Source organism: Anser anser, assembly GCF_964211835.1.
Source record: "Anser anser genome assembly, chromosome: 16".
Classification (NCBI taxonomy): Eukaryota; Metazoa; Chordata; class Aves; order Anseriformes; family Anatidae; genus Anser; species Anser anser.
Genome location: NC_139737.1, coordinates 5,013,829 through 5,034,735, shown reverse-complemented (window position 1 = coordinate 5,034,735; position 20,907 = coordinate 5,013,829). Strand labels below are relative to the sequence as shown.

At 37.2% G+C, this 20,907-nt stretch overlaps 1 long non-coding RNA gene across 1 annotated transcript; it reads right to left on the bottom strand.

The window, feature by feature from the left end:
* Positions 1–2,098: 2,098 nt before the first annotated feature.
* LOC310882696 lies at positions 2,099–18,965 on the bottom strand. The gene is made up of 3 exons (XR_014573085.1): positions 17,006–18,965; positions 9,316–9,477; positions 2,099–3,993 (listed from the first exon to the last, which is right to left on the bottom strand). It is a non-coding gene; the product is annotated as an uncharacterized lncRNA (long non-coding RNA).
* Positions 18,966–20,907: the final 1,942 nt, after the last annotated feature.

Here is a 20,907-nt window from a genome sequence, read left to right as displayed (position 1 = left end):
CAATTTTCCATTATTATGAAACAAACTGCCTTCTGTGCTTTAGAATACAAAATACATTAAAGAGAGTAGCAGCATTATTTCTCCCATTCTTTATATCTTATTTTTTAATAAAAAGAACTAAACTGAAGATTTTAGATTTTCTACACTATCACTAAACTACAGAAACAAATAGCTTCAGTTCTTTGCCACATTTTCTACATTCTTGGGCCACAATTTGCTAACAGAAACTTCAGGTATCTATACAGCTAGCACGTATCTGGTGTAGAGACCTTTATTTCCTACTCAAAGTTCTTGATTCAGTTGGAAGGACTGCATGGAGGTTAAGACTTGGTTACTTATGACAGAGCTTTTGAGATCAAATGAATACATCACCTCAATTAACATCTGAAAAAAATTGGCTATAACTTGCTTGGAATCTCTAGTAAAATGACAAAATACATTCTCATGCTTTTTTTTCCTAAATAGATGGACATTAACCTCCTCCTCAAAAATTGAAGCAAGACATGGACATACACAGCAAAGCAGTATGCTATACAGATGGTAAGTATGACCAGTAGAAACACTGATGCTTGGTTTCCTAAGGATGTGTATCATACTGAGGTGCAGCAATATTGATGGGAAGCTTTAAAATTTCACAGACCAGAATAGGATGCAAATATCCTGACTTCCAGTCCAGAGCATGAATAGAATATTATACACTGCATATTTATCTTTGTATGAGTTCATGAGAGGATTATCTCTTACAATTTAAAATGGAACATAAACAAGTGAATATTTAAGAAGTGACATTTCTCTGTTAATCATACCTGTATCATAACTTATTTCAAAAAGTTAGTATATGTATTATTATTGTTAGTATGTAATAGTTAAAATGCTTAAATACATACTAAAAAGTTTTTTTTTTTTTTTTTTTAAATACATAAGCAGTACATTCATTTGAGACTAACTTTTAAGGTCAGCTGCCTAAGTTTCCTAGATTACTTTAATGAAGACCAGCCAATAGATCCAGGCTCAGGTGCAAAGAACATTATGGAACATATACCAGTATATAACAGTCAAGATGTTCCCATAAGATGCTATGAAATCCTTATCACACTGAAATGAAGATGAACTTTAGGTATTAACTCCAGCACACTCAAGATTTCGGTGCTCTATTTTCAGCACTACTTCATTCTCATTCTTGTAAGGGAGACAATGGAAACGAGTCACCCAAAGTTCATACCAAATTATGGGAATCCCTACATAGTTATACCATAGTGGGGAAGGAAAACCAAGAACTTGTGCATCTAATAGTCTGTCTTCCCCTGACCTGCCTGTTCAGTGGCTGGAAATAAGAAAGCACAAACAGTCTGAACACTTCTCCTCTCCATACAGTTTCTGCACTTGTCAGTGCACTGATACATATGTGCATCTAAAATCTAAATGAGAAGAATTTGGGCATCATTTGCCCCAAAATAAGGCAAGTTTAATATTCCAAGATTGGAAGGGCAGATTCATACAACACTTTTGGAAAAAGATCATTAGCCAATACAAATCCCTGTAGTTTCATAACTGAAAAGTGATGCATTTTTTTTTCCCTCTAAGGCATTTCTTTCTATGATAAAGCAGATAAACCAGTGTCAGGTGGACCTTAGAGGAAGCAGCTGGAATACTCTCCTTCAGTGCTAAAGGCCCAGTCTATACAGTTTCCATACACGTGAAAAAGTGGCTTTCAACCAGATAGAAATAGGCTAGACACCTTAGTTATACTAGAAAACACATGAAAAATGTATACTTTGAAAAAATACGCAGTGAAGAGGTCTTCGACTGGTTTGAAGGAAGTAGCACCACATTACAAGTATATAACTTGATAATGGAAAATAGGGTTAGGTAACCAGACCAAAGCTAAAAAAACAGATGGATTAATTCTTCAGTACTTGCTGTAATTTTGCTAACTTTGAAGTACTAGACAAAGTGTTATAACTTCTCATCTCTCTCTTCCAAATGGAAAAAAATAATCCTACTAGTAATCATACTAAAAAATTCCAGTATTACCCTCCACCCCAGAATCTTGTTTCATTCAAGAAGTAAGAACTTCACTGTTAATCTTGATATGGATTTTTATTTAGAGTTTTTCCTTATGACAGTGAAAACCAAAACTTTTTCCTTTCAGGAAAAATACAGGAAATTGGAGTGGAAGACACATTTTGGAACAAAATTAGTTTAAAAGACTTAAGACCTCTGTAAAATACAATATCCATTCTCTTCCAAAGTGGATTAGTAATATCCTTGGAGACATTTAAGAACTTCAGCCAGAGGCAAGCCATGTTGGGACAGAGAGAACAGACATTAATAAGGAATGTTGCCATCCCACTTCAAATAGAAAATTTTACATGGTGAGAATTCTTTTTTACAATGAAGAGATACAGAAAGATGAGAACTGTGAGCAAACAGACCACCAGTTGAGTAGGGAAATCTTATGGACCAAGCCAGAATACATGGCTCAAGGGAAAAATACATGGAAGGAAAAACTCTACATGTATCAGAGGACAGAATGAAACCATTTCTTCATGGGTACCAAGAGGAGGAGAAATGTTGACAAACAGTTCTTTCTAAAAATATTTCCAGTTCAGATAAAGGGTGGTAACCAAGTCCATGATTTTGCCATTAGCAATTTACAAAACACAATCTAAAATGCCAGTTTTGTTTTATGGTAAAAGTCAAATTAAGAAGTGATGAGCAGAAGCCTTCCTTGGAAAGTCATCTAAGGAGTTTGTCAAATAAGAATCAGAAATGCCATGGCTATGTTGACTGAAACAATAATCACACATCCCTTGCTGGTTTATATCTCAGTTATATTTGCGACATTTTCAAACACTTAAATTAGCGTGCATCTTTCAACATTAGTAATTACTTCTGATGCCTATGAAGACCACAGGCTGCAATTTAATTTTCTGACAGTGTACAAAGTGTTCTACTCCTCCCCACCCCCTAACAAAGCAAAGGAAAGAAATAAGAAGTTCCATTTTGTTTCAGGATCTGTTCCTTTGCAGTCAGGTTGAGAGTCTTTCCAATAAAAATCTCTTGACTGCAAAGCAGAATGACACACAAAAATATGAAATTCCATAGATATCATTAGCTTAAGATGCTGGACACATTAGAATCATTGACCCAGCAAAGAGCAGGAAAACCAAAGTTATAATAAAAAGATCAGTGCAAAATTGAATATCTGTATACTAAGTCTCTGTAAGAAGCTCTTCTCATCTGCAAAACAGTTAATAACACTTGCATGATATTCTGAAGAAATGGACTTTTAGAGGTCAGCCTATAATGAACAGCTCAAAACATTCCATAAACCAACACACCCCTACACAATATCCAATTTCAACAGCATTATATTAAGTCCTTTTTTGATCTCAGCAATGTCTATATGCAGCTGTCTACAATAAAAGCACTCAGGAAGCTCACAAAAAGTGTCAAGATATGTCAAAACCAAATCTATTTTGATAAGACTATGTGACTGGACAATGCTGTGATCAACCTGAGCTAGAATCTGAAGTTGAGTCTAACATCTAGACTGGCCCAGCTCTGAGTAGGGTTTTGGACCAGATGACCTCCAGAGTCCCTTCCAACCTATATCAATCTAAGACTGTGTCTCAAAAATGATTCACCAAAGCTATTTTAAAAGGATTACAGTTCTGTATAATGTCTACAGTGTTCAGAATATTTGAAAACCAGATCATTTATTTAGTTTCCTAAAGACAGTCTCAGAAACCTACCTTCACACACATTTATTTTGACATACTGAGATTTAGCATGTGTTTTTTCTACTTTGCTTCTGCTTGCCACTTGATAAAAATTGCCTCTTAACCAGAATAAACCAAGGCCTCAGGCAGTTCTTCTAAAATAAGTTACACAGTGTCATTGGGTCATCTTCATATGGAAGCCTTCAAACAGCAAACCTCTGAAGGAGCTCTCACTGGATTTCATAATCCTTCTCTAGTCAAGTGGCTGCTAAATAGAATATGGACAACTTGTTCAACGTAGTTGAAGGAAAGTCAGTTTTCACTGCTGTCGAATGAACATTCCAATTCTAAATTTCATTTTACAGACTCTCAACACAAAATTCAAAACAGTATACAGTTTAGACAACAACACGCCATACATAAAGGTTTTTTCAAGTTAATTATGAAAAAATATGAAAGAAAAAAATACGAGTATAATAAATTTATTCTTTTAAGACTACCAATCTGAAAAAAAATAATCAGAAGATACAGTTTAACCTAGGTATCTGAAGAGGTATCTCAGTTTTTCCTTATTTTCATCCTGTTTTCTAGTGCCACTTGATCATCATGATCTCAAGTACTGTCACTTTCATGAGATCAGGGAGCCTTGTATATAATACAACATCTACCTTGGATTATGCTTAGAGAAAGCAAGCAATCTTGCTATGCACGAACCATGTGAACGACAGCCTTTTCAATCTACCCTCAAAAAACAAACACAATAACAACTCCAAAACAGTTCCTTCTGTGAGACCTTTCTTCAGAGATGCCAAATTTAAATGCAAATCTTGTCCAATCTTGATATTAGATACCAATTAAAAATGTCTTTAAATATATTCTGTAGATAATCCCTTAAAAGCTAGAACCGTACTCGTACAAATATTTAAATAGACTTTCATTTCACTTATGAGAAAGTCCAGTTAAACAGAATGACCTCTATTTTCATTAAGATGAAACCTGAATAATCAAGAACAGTTTGAATAATTCTAAACTGTCAATGGGGATCAGCTGCCATGAGTTGCTTACATAAGATAACCCAGTAGTTTTTATTTTGAGTTGCTCCAGATAAGACAACCAAATTTAGGTATGACTTCTGCTGCCTTTACTCTTAAAGCCATAATAACAATAAAGACTTGAAAATACAGGCAAGAAAAAATATAAGGCTGCACGAAAACGAATGAGCTACACTGTTCACTGTCTTTTTTAAATTTGACAGAGTATCACACTTTCACAGCTCTACAGGGGTATATACCTTTGAGGAATAACTGGGAAACACGATTCTGCCAAGTTGTGCTTTTGCTTATGTAGTTTGGTTCCTGAACAGTCTACTTTACCATATTCAAGCTTTTTGATTGCAAGAAAGTGCTAAAAATTTATAATCTGAAAATAAGGTTTCTTAAATGAACTGGATACATAAACAAAAAGAACCTCCTCCCTATTTTTTAATATATAAGTAACTTGGCTAAGATTTAAGTATGTTGTTATTAAATTTCATTCTGTCCAAATAGAAACCAAACCCAAACATAAAATACTCTTATAAAGGAATAAAAACAAAAAGACAGCAAGCATTTAGGTGTTTAATCACACACATAATCAAAAGATGAGAGTAAAAACATCAACCTTAATGAAGTCAAAACATTAAAAAATTACCATACTTCAAATTCTTTTCCAGCCTTTGTATGCAACTTACTTGGCCCTCACATAAACTCCCCCTGAAGCTTAGCTGTAAGTAAGAATGCTCAACGGCATGCACCAGCCATCCCAGAGAGAGCTCTATTCTGTGCAGACTCTTCTGTCAGCAAAGCCAGAGAAATGCAGTTTTGCAGTTAGCACGCTGGCCATATGCTATTCCCTAGCTCTGTCCAGAGTTCTTTTTCAACATATTCTCAAGTTGATTTTACAGGAGACTACTTCCGCCTTTTCTTTCCGATACACGTGTACCAGTATGGCATAAAGCAGCCCAGTATAAATATTTAATTGCTGGATCCAGGTGTCACTTGTACCAAGCCAAAGAGATGATTACAGGAAGAAATAAAGCTGATCACATTCATGATAGAGCTAAAAACCAGAGTGACCCTCACGTAGAATTTCTGTGACATATAATCCCAACCCTGCCTCAGATTTAAAACTTCAGAATTTTCAGCATTTGGTGATGCACTTAGATGAAATGATGGCATTCACATTTAAGTTTTCACAAAGCCATCCCCAATTCTTTATAGTGTGAAACAGCTTTCCAGCTTGGTGTGGAATCACTGCCTCAAGACCGCATTATTAAGGAACTGTTTGTTCTCCTTTGCTCTTTCCTGAGAATTAGAAGCTATTGAGCCTGCCTGACTATGGCAGGTTCAAGCAAAACCCCTCCCTGCAGACTTGTTCTTCTGCCATAGGCTTGCCAGCTCCTTGCTCTTGACAATACATGTCTAATCTGCTTGGCAGTGATGTCTGACAGTATAGGATCAGTAGCTCCTGCCTAATGCAGCAGTATGCTGCCAGAAAACAGGCCTCAGAAGTTCTGCAGAACCCAGGTAACTTTTGTTGCTGAGGTCAGATTATACTGTGGTCAGATTATACCGTGTATGAGAAATAAGCCTTTTTAAAAAATCCATTTTCTTTCAGCAGCACCGGTTACTGACACTACCCAAGCATGCCCACCCTCCAGGGATAATTAGATATTCCCTCAGGTTTGAGGTTGCAACATTCATTTTTGCCTCCACAGCTGAAATTGCTTTCTTGCTGCCACAACAGAATGAGCGCAGATGACAGAGCCACAGTCTGTCCATAGTACTCCTGAAGGATATCACTAAATCTACTTCATACTGAGGATATGGGTGAAAAAATGTTGGGAGAGAAAATAAGCTTCTAGGAACCAGGCTTGCTTCTGACATTTCTGGGTAAGCTACATCAGTCTACACCAGTGAAAAAAAATTTACATTTCTTTAAAAACAAGCCAGCTAATCAAGGAAGATTTATGATTTTAGCGTTGTCTTAGAAGTTTACACTGCCTGATATTTTGCTTTTTGGCTGCTCTCCTTTGGGAAAAATAACCAAATAGGATGAGCGCAGAACACCAGACAGGCTCTTCTGTTGGTCTTCTCAGGAGCACAGCCCTTTTCTCCCTCAAAAATGTGGGAAAGAGATGGAGAGAGCTGAAAAGGCCCAACAGGTTAAGACATGCTATGCATGCCCCTTTTGCCAAATAATCAGTGGTCAGGTGTAGCATGAAATCTGAGCCTGGGGTAAGGATGGCTATTTGGCAATACTACCAAGAAGCTGAGATATGTCAAGTTTGCACAGCTGTTTGCCCCAAAGTAACTTGTTTACGTGCCCCTAATCAAAGAAGCTTGCCAGAGGTCAGTGATGAAGCCCTGTGCCCTTCAGCTAATTGAGCAATTCTTCACTATTTTGTGCCAATATTACAGTTTGAAATGCATTTTCCACAGTTCATCAGCATTACCTGATAAGTTATTTTTAACAGCTTTCCCAGAAAATAATGTAACTAACATGGGTTATTTTCAATTTGCTTTTAAGAAATTTTATAAACTCAGGACATTTGAAGAGCAGCTTTTTACATGGGCAGACAATGATTAGACAAGGGGGAATAGTTTTAAAATAAAGGAGGGAAGATTTAGAATAGACGTTAGGAGAAAATTCTTAACTCAGAGGGTGGGGAGGCACTGGAACAAGTTGCCCAGAGAAGCTGTGGGTGCCCCATCCCTGGAGGTGTTCAAGACCAGGGTGGATGAGGCCCTGCACAACCTGACCTAGTGGGTGGCATTGCTGCCTTGGCAGGGGCTTGGAACTGGATAGTCTTCAACGTCCTTTTCAACCTGAGCCATTCTGTGATTCTATGATTTCAAGAATCATCATCAGACTGGAGACCATTTTGCTATGGCATAATTTAGAGGAGTTGTTACAGCTTCATCAACAGATGTGTCTTACTTTATGTATACTAAAACATCGTCAAGATGCTATAAGCTTCCATCATTTTAATTTTAGTCAATATAATTGATATAAAAACAACTGAGAATTCTTGTAATACAAATATTATTGCAATCAGAAATAACTATTTGTATAATATGCCTGATTATCCCTAATTAAAATTCCTAAATAATTTTAAAAAATTATTTTGCATGTAGACCTACAAATTGAAAGGGCAGAGATACTCTATAGGACAGACTAGCAGTACAGATCTGTATTTAACGTAGCATCTGCCTTACTTAACATTTGTTATAGATAAAAAATATTTTGTAGGCCTTCAGTTCATTTGCTATCAGATGCTTCCCATCTCTATTATTTTCTTCCTGCCAAAAAAGATTTTTAAGTAGGGTTCTTATAAAAAGGAAATAACATAGATAAAAAAATTTCTACTTGAGGTATTTGATCTCTTTTCCAAGAGACCCTTGTTCTCTTCTCTGTCCAGCAATTGGAAATACGGAAAATGAGGGTGATGGATATAAAAGTAAACAATTTATCTTTGTGAAAAGTAGGTTTAAATGAAAGTGCTTCATCATCAAGTCTTAAAAATGACCAAGTGAGTAACTGTCTATACAAAACTTACAATACAGCTAAATACTACAGACTGTTTAGGCCCAAGGTCTGGATCAGTTGCCTCAGGTTGTGAACTTCAGTATATTTTGCCTCACAAGGCCAAACCTGCTGCTGCAGAATCTAGGCCCTGGCTACCATACCAGAAAAAAAAACAAACCTCAATACTGAAGTTTCAGCTACTTGTTTGTTTGGATTTCCCCCACCCCCCAGATCCGTTCAAGCCTCCATATTTTAAAGTTTACTCCAGAGAGGACTGGAAGAGGTCTAGTCAAAGTCCGTCACCTTTCACTACAGCAACCACATCATATACTAGTATTAAAAAGGAAATCAAGTTTCATATCAGTTTTGTATTTAAACTGTTTTTCCCTGTGTACCATTAGTGTTCAGTTAAGAATCCCACATCAAGAAGGGTAGAAAAGGACTATGCAATTGTAGTGTTTCCCTCCCCTGTACAACACGTGGGTAGTTATCTTTGTGTAACACATCTTGTAGAGTCTTTGCTTGGCCTTTTAGCTTAACTTGTTTACTTCAGGACATGTCCAAACAGCTCATACAAAGCAATAAATGAGAGTTCTGGAATCTTAGTTTCCAGTTTGCTACTAGATTTTCCCCAATTACAACAACAACAAAAAGAAACTAGATGATAGGAAAGTAATAAATCTTTTAGATCTTAACCTAACCAAATAAGTTGCAGAATTCAGTAAGAAGAACCACCTGTTTGAAACAACTGCTTCAGCAACACATGTTATTATGAAAAATATTTTTTTAAATAAACAAGATGTCTGAGCTAAGGGAAATGGATCACTTTTGCATGTCTTGTCTGAAGGTTTGTTTTTCTGCCAATAAGGATGCTATTTTAGGATAATTGGAGCTGTCTCCCAAGCAGGCATGAAGAGAAATGTGTTGGTAATTTGACCAAATGAACTACAGTTTATATGAAAGCCAGCCAGTTTGAGTAACATCATTTACAAGCATGATAAAACCACTATTATTTATTTCTTACCTCAAAATCCCTCATTTTTCTGGTTGTAGTCATTCCTTTGACGTAACACCCATTCAGTACAACATTTCAACAGGAAGCACAGAAGAGTGGCTTTCTCCTCTAACTTGTCGTGCCAGCTTTGCTATTCACACTTCTCAAATGCTGCTTGCTGGCTACTAATACCTGTGTAATGATCATAAAAGAGGCCTTTGGTAGTTTTTAGTTGTACACCTTAGAGGCAGTTGAATTTCCCCTCTCATTCCCACAGTGCCTCAGTGATTGTTTCTCCTTGTATAAGGTTTCTAATACATAATTTTGTTATCAGAATCTATCAACAAGAATGACTCATGCGAAGCAAGGTGAGTCTGTTCAACACAACTCTATGAACCAAAGTCTTCAATTGAACTCACAGCATTATGAAGCTTTAACGGACTCCTATAGACTGTTCTCTCTGCTATCACTTTCAATAATACAATTCTATTCCAGGAGTCACAAAATAACAAATGGTTCCTCGGCTGCTTACTTTGAGTGATGCTATATAGCAAAGCTTACTTTTTGGCTAGTTTTCTTATACATTTTATATAAATTGACGTGAAAAGAAGGAAGGAAAGGGAGAAACTATAACATTCTAATTTTGTTACTGAATGTTCAGGCTAAAGACCTACTAAATTGTCTAATTCTGCCACTGTGGCTTTTTTTTTTTTAAATAGCATTTTATCTTGCAGTCTTGCTTTAACTCTCTGTAGTGAGAAGTGTTCCTTGACTTGCCATTATACAGCATGACACGTCTTGATGCCAGAACATTTGTTTCTGAGTTTCCACTGAGTTAGCATTGGTTTTGGTAAATGTCACGTTTGTTGAACATGACCAGCTGTTGTTAAAACAGCACAAGCTGAGTTGGTTGACTCCCAGAGACGCGTGATACCATTATTCTGGTCAGCATGGTATTCCATGCGTATCATTTTTTCTCCAAAGACGGGAAAGTGACCTAAGTGGTGGCTAGCCTATGGTCTCTTCTGTGCAAGAGGGGAAAAGGTAGCTTTCTCAAGTGATGATCACCTGCCAATAATTCGTTGTTAGTAGGTACAAAGCACATATATTAAGAACATTAAGCTAAAAGCCAACAGTCTCATTCTGTTAGGTATACAAGACATTTAAGTGCTCCAACATTTCTCAGGTGGCGACGGTTATGTACATGAGAGCCTTTCATAGTATCAAACCCCAGTTCACATCTCATTTGGGAGGCAGAGTTTTCCAATTTTCAGCTGTTCTGTAGCAGGGCTGCACACAGTAGTGATGCTTGCTGAATGACCATTGTACACCAAGGAGATAGAGATCTACATAACACTTAGCCTGAGTAGGACCAGGCTGTGCTGCATGTACAGCATGGCCTTCAGGCATTTGCTGTGCTGCACAAATTCCTTGGCTGCAGGATAAACTTAGCCAGCTGACTGTAACTACAGAGCCTGCAGGCAGCTCCCACTTAGTATCAATGACTACACCACCTCCACAGCCTTGCCTTTATCTAAAGTGCAGCAAGAAGTTCTCACACAAACATCCTTTGCTTAACATTAGAAATGTTGAATAGAATTGTTTTCTTGTAAGAAAATCCTATAATAGCTCAGATAACCAAAATGGGAAGATGTCTTCTATGAGCAGGTTCACATGGTGCACTTGATGCCACTCGGCTTCTTAGCATATAAAAGGACATATTATCTGCATTACCATCTCTGTAGAGTGTTATAGTGTTAGCTCTAATAAATACCATTTTCAGTGATACCTTAGAGCAGCTGAGTGCCTTTCTTACTGGGATTATAATGGACCAGCACCTCCTGGTGCAAAACGTGTATTTGTAGATTATACCTTGCTAAGTAAGAGATCTGAATAACATGGAAAAAAAAAATCAGTTCCTTTTTGTTCATTATGCTAAAAGATAGCTGGTAGGATTAGAATTTTTCAGGTAGCTCTGACATACTCCATTGATTAGCCAATACCATACACTCCCTATTACCTGTTCTTGACTATTTTTCTCCTCAGAAAAGCATAATCCCTTCTGCAACAGGACATTCTGGGAAGAGAGGGCTTATTCTCGACATTAATTTATACCACAAAAGATAACTCAGTATTGAGGAAAACAACCATGTGACTCACACCAGTTTAAGACTCCAGAACCCTAAAGGGAAATATAGAAACATTTTTTTTTCAAGTCCAGTTAAGGTTTGGGCTTCAGGTATTTGGCAGAAGAAGAGTAAACATTTTATAACTTTCCTTTGCATGTATGTGAACGATATATTAGCTCTTGTGGTCCATAGGAGTAACTTTTCTACTCAGTTTGGCAAGCTGATACTTTCCTAATCTTGACACTTGACCTCAAAGATGTATTACACATGCTTTATTATTATGCTTTAAGACTTAGCAGTGCTGTAGCCTTATTCCTGTTAGTTAACTGAAATATCTGCTCCTATTTTCTCTGTGATAAAGCTCTCTCACTGGCAGAGGACCAACTGACTCACAAGATCCTAAACATTGTGTCACATCACATCTAACCGCTGTGCTCCTCCTCAGATGGGAGCGCATAACATTAACTGAAGAATTTCTGTTAGTGCCCAGAGAGTACTAGCATACACTGAAGTCAGTTGAAACTTCCACTCACTTAAGTACAAAGCTGTCTTTTAAAAAAAAAAATTTAAAACTTGAAGCAAAACAGGGGCGTTTGGGACACCAGTAAATACAATAGCTCCTGTAGGAATGTTTGCAGGAAACTCTTAGAAATAATCCAGGTCCAAGATTTCCTAATAAAGCCTGGGAAAATTCCTTGAATGGTTTCACATCTAGGAAGGGAAACTCCCAGAACACCACATGAAATATTTCAGGTTTCAGATCCAGAAATCCCCATAAGGAGGGAGAAATTTTTCCATGAAAATTTATAGATCCAGTAAACCTTAGAAAAGGTCTCAGTCCTAGAGACTAGGACTAGAATTCCTAGAAAGGTTATCACTCAGGAATTCCTACAAAAGCCAGGGAAATACCTAGAACAGTTCTAGGTCAATTAATTCCAAGACAAGTTGTCAAGAGTTTTCCTAGACTTTCAATACACTAAGCATAAAAAAGGTCTCAGTCTTGATATTCCCAGAAAAGTTCTTGATCCAGAGTCCTAGAAATGCCAGGAAATCTCCTAGAAAGACCCAAATATTCCTGAAAAAGTTATAAGCTTCAGAACTTCAAGGTCTGTGAAAATTCCTAAAAAGTTTCAGGAACTCCTAGAAAAACTAGGAAGATTCTTACAAATCTCTCATAACTCCTAAAAAGATTTTTCAACCTGAAATACTGAGAAAGCCTGAGAACCCACCTAGCAGGTTATAAGCATTTTTAGCACAATTATAGACAACATCTCCCATAGACATCATCTCCCACCAAATTCCTAGAATGTCCTGGAGAAGTCTACTAAGCTACAGGAATCCACAGGAATGCTCTACATACAGTAGAGCAGTTCCAGGAATTCCTAGAACTATTTTAAACACCCAAGTTCCTGTAACACCCCAGGGAATTCCTATAAAACTCCAGAATTTCCTAGAAATGTCTAAAGAGTACAGGGAAAATTCCTAGAAAGCATGTGAAAAATTTCTAGAGAGCACCAGGGCATTCCCAGAAAGCACCCCAAAAAAATCCTAGGAAAACATTGAGGAAATTCCTGTAAAGTTCCCCATGGGAATTCCTAGAAGTACTTATGCTAAGTCCTAAAAAGCAGGTAGGAAGATTTATAGAAAGCAATCAAAATGCATTTTTTTTCCTCCCCAACTAGCAATTATTTCTTCTGCTAGCCCCAGGTCCTGAACTCTTTATAGATCTTGAATAAACTCAGGTTGAGCAAAACAAACCAAACCAAACCAAAAAGCAAACAAGCAAACAAAACCCAGTATCATCAAAATTTTCAGAGCCCTTCCTGGCCCTAAGTGGCATTACCTACAAAATCCATTAGACATCATTTGGATAGCTATACTATTGGGAAATTAAGGCTAGGTTTAATCTCTCTATATTAATCAACTTTTACATATTTGCTTGCACATCTTAAAACATAAGAGTCAATTGAATTCAGCTACAAATTTTAAGAGTCATGATGATTCCTTAATTACAAGTTGTGGAACAGATCATAATTTCAATATTTTCATCTACAAATGGTAGAAATGGTACAGTCAGAAAGCAATGATAACACAAAGTGTATAGATACTGCCTTTTACCTACTGAAGCTAAGCCCACTGAATTCAGAAGAAAAACAATGCAGCATTTTCTCTTTAAATCACCATTTCTAAGAGTTTGCTTAATTGGGGTGGATTCACCCTATCTTATGGTTTGCTGAATCATAACAATTTGGGATAAAAGTTGCATTTTCTCTCTCTTTTTTTTTTTTTTTTTTTTGAAGAACTAAGCAAAAACGGAACTAGATTGATCAAAGGTTACCTACAGAGCATACATCAAAGCACCATTACTCAGTCTCAAAAGAAAAATAGCTCATACATTAATTACTATACTGGTCTTACATTAATTACTATACTGGTCTTTTCCTAGCGAGATAATAGATCCCTGTGAAAATCTTTACTGGGCAGGAATTGGTGAGGACTTTTAACATCAGCATATCAACATTCAAGAGAAATAATTTAATGTGCAAAATAAAAAGCCAGAGGTGCTAAAACCTCAGCCTAATATACTCTATTTTGTGCAAAACACCAGGATTCTTTCGAAATATGAAAAAAACCTTTAACTTCACATTTTATTTTTCTGTTTGGCTACCACACCCTACTTTGGAAAAGATGCAATCACATTGTGCCCTCTAGTGGTTTGTCACTCAAAATACTCTGCATGTAAAGATATGCAAAGTAATCAAACTATTCAACTGTACCTGTCATCAGCCACGACTAAATGAAAGATCAGTGCCTCTCACCAAGGGGGTCAAACCCAGTACACAGGTAATTCTGTCTGATGGCAACAGCTTGTAGAAGTGAACTAGAAAGTCCATTAGTTAAAATTGAGTTTACATTTTAAATGCTAATAAATAGTCAAATATTTCCTGTTTAAATGTGAATAATTTGAGCATTTTATATGTCTGCAGACTTTCTGACCCTGAAGCTTTAACAAATCACTGAGAAATGGGGAGTGCCTTAAAGCAAAGACTCAGGTAACACCATGCAGAGAAAAAGGTAACAGTTACATTCATTCTCTTTCTTTGCTCTTAGCATGATCATATTCCTGCATGTTTAATTGTTGCAAACCTGTTTCAGCAACAAAATTCATCGCCTTGTCCAGACACACATGAGCTGGTCAGTGAATACGAAGAGAGTTGGGGGTCAGAGTTTGTAAAAATTGTCTATTAAGAAATTACCAAGTCTTGGGAGAGAGAGAGCAGTTGTGCTTGCTTCAGTCTTCTGCACAGCCCCAAATCTTGTTCTTCCTTAAGGGCTGAAATTAGCCACTAAAGTGCAAGGATGGATGCATCTGGAATTACTAAGAACATGTTTTACAAGTCTGATTGTGCTTTAGGATACTAGGTGTCACACTGATAGATATCAAAGCAGAGAACCTTTTGACTCACAATCTCCAGCTGTGCAAAATTTCTCTCTCATCCTACAAATGGTGGTGCAAGGAGAAAACCATTCCCTTCTCCTCTGTCTAGACTTCTCAGAGGAGACAACCCCATTGCAAAATGGGTGCCTGTTTTGGGCTGAAACGCTCATCATAAAACAGGCCTGGGACCATAAACCTTTTCCATCTCCCTGACATTTTCACGTAGGAGCATCATGTGAAGACAGCGCAGGGCCCAGGGAAAAATTCAGTGCATATGTTAAGTTCTGGTTCACTGGGCTGACCTCTCAAGAAAGCTCAGCTCAGCATACAGCCACTAAATGCAGCTGTCTGATACCTGCCCATACAAGTCCCAGCCAACCACGAGCCAAAAAGTAACTGTTAAAATTATTTACTTGAACTTTATTTGATGTAGGGATTCATTTAAAGTAAAAATACATTTAACTGCATTTCCAAACCTGAATAGCCAAAAATTTGTCTCTAAGAATTTCACAGTATACTTCTTGATTGCCAAAAGCACAGCAGATCAGAATACCGCAAGTGAAAGGCAAATTCTGGGCACCGTACTTTTGATTAGTGTTGAAATACAAAATGTCCCAGACAGCTAACCCACATTCTATTGCAATGCCAAGCCAGAGTGGGAGTTCACAGAAACGTACTCTGAAAGAAGAAATATCCTGAATTATTCTTAGAGTTGTGCAACACTTAAACACAAACACAGGACTTCTGCTGCTACCAGTTGAATTCTAACCTTGTGATCAAGAAAAAAATGAAATCCAGGAGCACTCCAGTATGATTTCTAATACATACAACTCCATTCTCTCGGCCTTTCAGAAAGCTTTTCTTTATAGCTTTTGGTAACAATGCTTTATTTCTACTTTTCCAGCTACACTATAAGATTTGTAAGGTAAGATGCAAAAAATCCAAACCAAGCAGCTCTTAGAATAATAGCCTCACATCGTGAGCCTGACAAGAAAAAAAAGTGAAGTGGAACAATTAAGTTGGATTATGTATTTTAATAGAGAACAAACAGGATAAATGGAATAAAACTATTAAAATCCACTTTAAGAAATAAGGTGCTAGTAACTGCAGATAAGATACTTGATTTGATATTATCTCAATGCTCATACTGTCCATTTAGAAAAAGGGCTTCAGAGTATGCTCTTTTATACTTGTTGCTTATAATTACAGAGTTTCAGAAAAACTACTGAACATATGACTTCTATAGGTCTAAAAGTTGCATTTCTTTCTCTGATTCATAAAATTTCAAGAGTGGAAAGGATGAGAACAGCTTCACAAATGTTTCAAATTTGCTAACCAAACAGAGTGGGAAAAAAAAAATCCACTAAAATTAACTTGTAAGTGACACTGCAAACCACAGAGTCATCCATAATATGTTGGGAAGTCTTGACTGGATTGGCACTGAAGGACCAGTCCTGAAAAAATAAACCACACAAACACAAATTCCAATACAGAACACAGGCTAAAGTAGGAAGAACTATCCACAGTATGGTAAGCACTGCATTTCTGTGGTATCAAGGCCAAAAAATTAGGGTCTGACAACTGCTAGCTTTAGCAGACTAGTGATCCAGGATTAAGAAAAAATAAATAAATACAAAGACCTGGCTTCTTTTCTACTCCCTTAAAAGAATAAAATGAGGGCAATCAATAGTAAGACATACAAACCACTTGTACAGGCATGAAGACATCCTTTTTCCCCCTTATGGGATAACAACCATTAGTTGTAGTAGCTGTTATTATTTAATATTTAGTAAAAGGGGCAATAATTCTCTTTCTCACTGAAGGTACGGTACGCAAGTCAACGTAGAAACAGTAACTTATGAGTATGCATTTAATTAAATAAAAGCAATAAGGTCAGAGTGGCATGAGTTGACCCTACTGAAGGATTTAGTTTTGAAGGAGAATCTAAGTGTAGACAGCACAAGGCAGGACGTGAAAAAGAAAAAAATAGTTTAAATTAGAAAATTCCTTTCAGACCTAGTTTTTATTTTTAGGGTACTACCCAATGAGACAAGGAAAAGGCTGTGTGGTGGCTGCAGATACTGAAATAACACAAAAGAAAGAAAGCCTATCAACATATCCACAGAGTGCACCATATTATTGCAAGGATTACCTTTTCTCCCAATCATACTAGGTCCTTACTCACTATTATCCTCAACACCTTTCACTTACTACTAAGTACTACCAATCACCTTACTTAGCCTTCAACACCTTATTAAGAAGTAGAATATTTGATGACATGATCTGCTCTGCAGCTGCCAGTTATCGAGAGATAATAGATCAACTGCTATCAATGGAATGGTAAGCAGCTGACTAGAGGATAGTAAATAAAATGAGCAAAATCAAGGTTCAAAACAAATGCAGTTTAGTGGGCCTTCACAAAATGGGTAGCAAACCTGCAGAACTCCTTGCTAAAGTATATTGTGGATGCCAGAAATTTGCAAGGGTTTAGGGGGAGACCAGGCAAGAATTTGGGACAGATATACACTGAGATGTACTCACCCAGCATGAGAAGATTGAAATAGCTGAGGAGCATTAAGAAGAAATATCAGATATGCCCACCCACAGTATCTGCTTGGTCTGCCTCTGGCAGGACACAGGCCTGGCAGGACTTTGTTCCATCTCGGCAGAGCTATTCTTAGCGTAATTGTCCCAGTGAAAAAAACAAGTGCTTCCACTCACTATTACACTAGAAATATTAGGAAAAAAATAAAAGAAAGACATCTTTGAAAAATTCTGCTGCATGTGCTATAGTTCTTGCACAATCTGGGACAGGAGTAGAGGGAGATTTGTAAACTCATTTGAATGTCTACAGATGAAGCGAGGTTGCTGCTTGGCTTGTAAAAATTACTGTTCGAATTCAATACATATCTAGGTAATTTGGGACATTTTGAAATGTCTATGTCTTTAGAATCCTTGATACAGTAAAAACTCAGTTAAGTCTGCCAGTACTTCTCAACCTCCATCACGATAACTGTATCAGAGGCCCATAACGGGTTGGGAATCCCACGGGTACTGTTGTGATACAGAATTGCTTCTGTCATTGACGACTTTCTCAGGACCTCTGAAGTGCTGGTATATAGCAGATTGACTGGAGACTATTATCCTCTACTCGTAGTAACTGACGCATTTCCACAACCATTGGCAATGCTAACAGTGCTGTTGTAAAGTGCCAATAAAAAAAATTATACATTGATATTCTTTACTTTAGATGCATTAATAAAGGCTCGATGGCAAAATTAACCTTTAAAAGAATGATGTAATCCTATGGCTCCCTGATAGGGCTGCCAATAATTTCCTGTATACAGTTATGTTTCATAGCGTATTCTCTCTACTCCATCAGATATTTATTCAGCTAAAGAAAGCACTAACCACTGAGGATAAAACCACTACTGAGTGCTTGCGGTATCATCCATTAGCATCATGAGTTTCTTGACAGCACAAAGGACTGCAGACTGCCAATAATAATTAAATAGAGTTCCCCATAGTCTTAAGCAGAGGTCCTCATTGCTCTGAAGAGGAAAATGCAGGTGAAAAATAATAGTAATAATAAACGGACCCAAGCCTGGACCAAGTAACTGTCTTTTACAGAATTGGAAATATCTCCATATACAATATTTATATGACATTTGTGTTGGGCAGAATACACAAGCTGAGACATTCTTACGTTGTCAGCTGGTCTGCTATTCAACAAGTCCAGCTGGAGGCCTACATGAAGATTTAAGATGTACATACTGTATCATTCAGATGCACACATATAACATCTTTACAAATAGAGAAAAAAAATATTTTTGACAGGTTCTGTTAAAAATGCATTAATAATCAGAATTTTTGCAACAGTCACAAAACCAAGGGAAAGGAAGACAAAATGTTAAAATAATTCATGTCTTCTGAATGATTTTTGAAGAAGTAAACCTACTGGTATCTTTCCTGACTGATCTGATTAGACTTGCCATTCTCTAAAATAAATTCTGAAATATTTCCACTTTATTTTATCTGGAGAAAAAAATTAAACAAAACAAAACACACAACACCATCCCTCCCCCTAGTCTGTTAGCTCACTAACCAAGGGTATAATTACCTAAATACAAATCCCACGGGTCATAAAATCCTTAGCTGTAGATGTATGGACATCTTCCTCCAATATGCAAGCCTACAAATGACTACTGAGATTTATAAGCCATTCATGTACACAATTATTTGCATACTTGGCCAATAATAGCATTCAAGGTCTCTGTATTTCAAATTGGGTTAAATTAAAGCATATTTTTAGACTACACATTAATAATAAAAAACCTAGTTCTGCAACCGGACCTTAGAATTTGAAGGACATAGCCTTGCAGAAGTAGTTTATAGGAGAGAGGCCTGAAAATATCTGTATGTTCTCTGACGATATTAAATTGATCTTGGGAATTCTTTTCCAGTGCACTTTTTAATAACCAGACCTAGAAGGACACATTTGTATAACAACGAGAGGTGTGCAGTAGGGATAACCTCTAACTGAAAACAATGTGACTCTTAACTTGAAAGGCTTTGGGAACAAGCTCTAAATCCCACTCCATATTCCAGTTTACTCATGTCTCTGCTTTCAGTACCATTCCTTGTATTGTTTTTTTGTGTAAACTGGCATCCTTTCCCAGTTACCTAACATTGCTGTACACTTGCACAGAGGTCACTCAGGTGGTATACAATCCAAATGACTAAAACCTTCTTGTTTACAAACATATTTGTGAGGCAAGCATCTGTCTATATGTGGATTTTCCTTGTTGCTCTGGCTTCACAATGGATTATGCCAACAGCTTTGAAATGCTGGAAGCAGCTGGGGCTCTTGGCCTTGCAGAATAAATTTCAGAGCCACATCCAATATCCTTCAAATACATGAGTAGTACTCCCTTAAATCCGCTCCTCCCCATAATATTTCAGAGTGTTACCTCAACGTACTGGAGAGTGCTAAGCTTGCTTTGCTAGACTGCTACTTTCAGTGTAATTACATGGTAAGAGGACTTTGCCAACAAAATCCCCATAAATTATTTTTACACAACAGACCCTGCAGAGCTAGTAATTCGCAACCCTGCCAACTGTGCTGATGCAACTCTTCACATGACCATACAGAAAATCTGATCACTGACATAAGCCACGTTAGAAGTGGTACTAAAGGAAAAGGATTGGTTTTTAACCTGGATCTTTTCATTGATTCAGTTTATACCATGGTCCCACAATTATACAGGCACAACTGAGGGAGACAGCAAACTACCCTGCACAGATCAAGGACAATGCAGAACTTCTGAAATTAAATTATTGTTGAAGTCCCCATATCATGTAACTGTTCTCTCAGACTGTTTTAAAGAGATGCTCCAGTCTTAGTACAGATACTTAGTCCGAAGTAACCTGACTACAGCCTACTGCTGTCCAGAAGCCAAGCTGACAAAGTGCATTTTACAACAGAACTGCACTACAGAGATTCCCACGATTATTTTTTTCTGATTTTCCTTATGCCAATGACATAGTCTCCATCTTTGAAGTCATGGAACAGAACATCCAATTAATTCTGTCTGGGGCTAACTTTTCTGCTTAAAAGTTTACTATTAAAAACAATCCTAGAAAAACAACCACTTCCTCTGTCCACCAAATAGTCTTCAAATTGCTAAGAAGCCTGCCCTTCCAAAATTTGCAGCAAGATGGCACCTGTGCCATTAAGAAGCAGCATACTAAACTGCAATACTGCAGGCAAGCAGAATGTTTTAAGACTGCCTGCTGCCATGGCAACATTCACAACTGACAAAAAAATGGTACTGAAAAAGTAAAAAAGAATTAGCTCATTTTTTGCTGAAGAATGATTTCTCAACATGACTTACTACATCTGCAAAAGAGCAGAAGCACAACCTCTGTAGTAATAATCTTACTGCACATGCATATTTTGCATAAATGAGGACAGAAAACACTAAATAAGCCCTCACTTTATCTTTTAGAATACAGTAACTTCACCGTGTGTTAGTAGGAATGGTATTCAGTCTG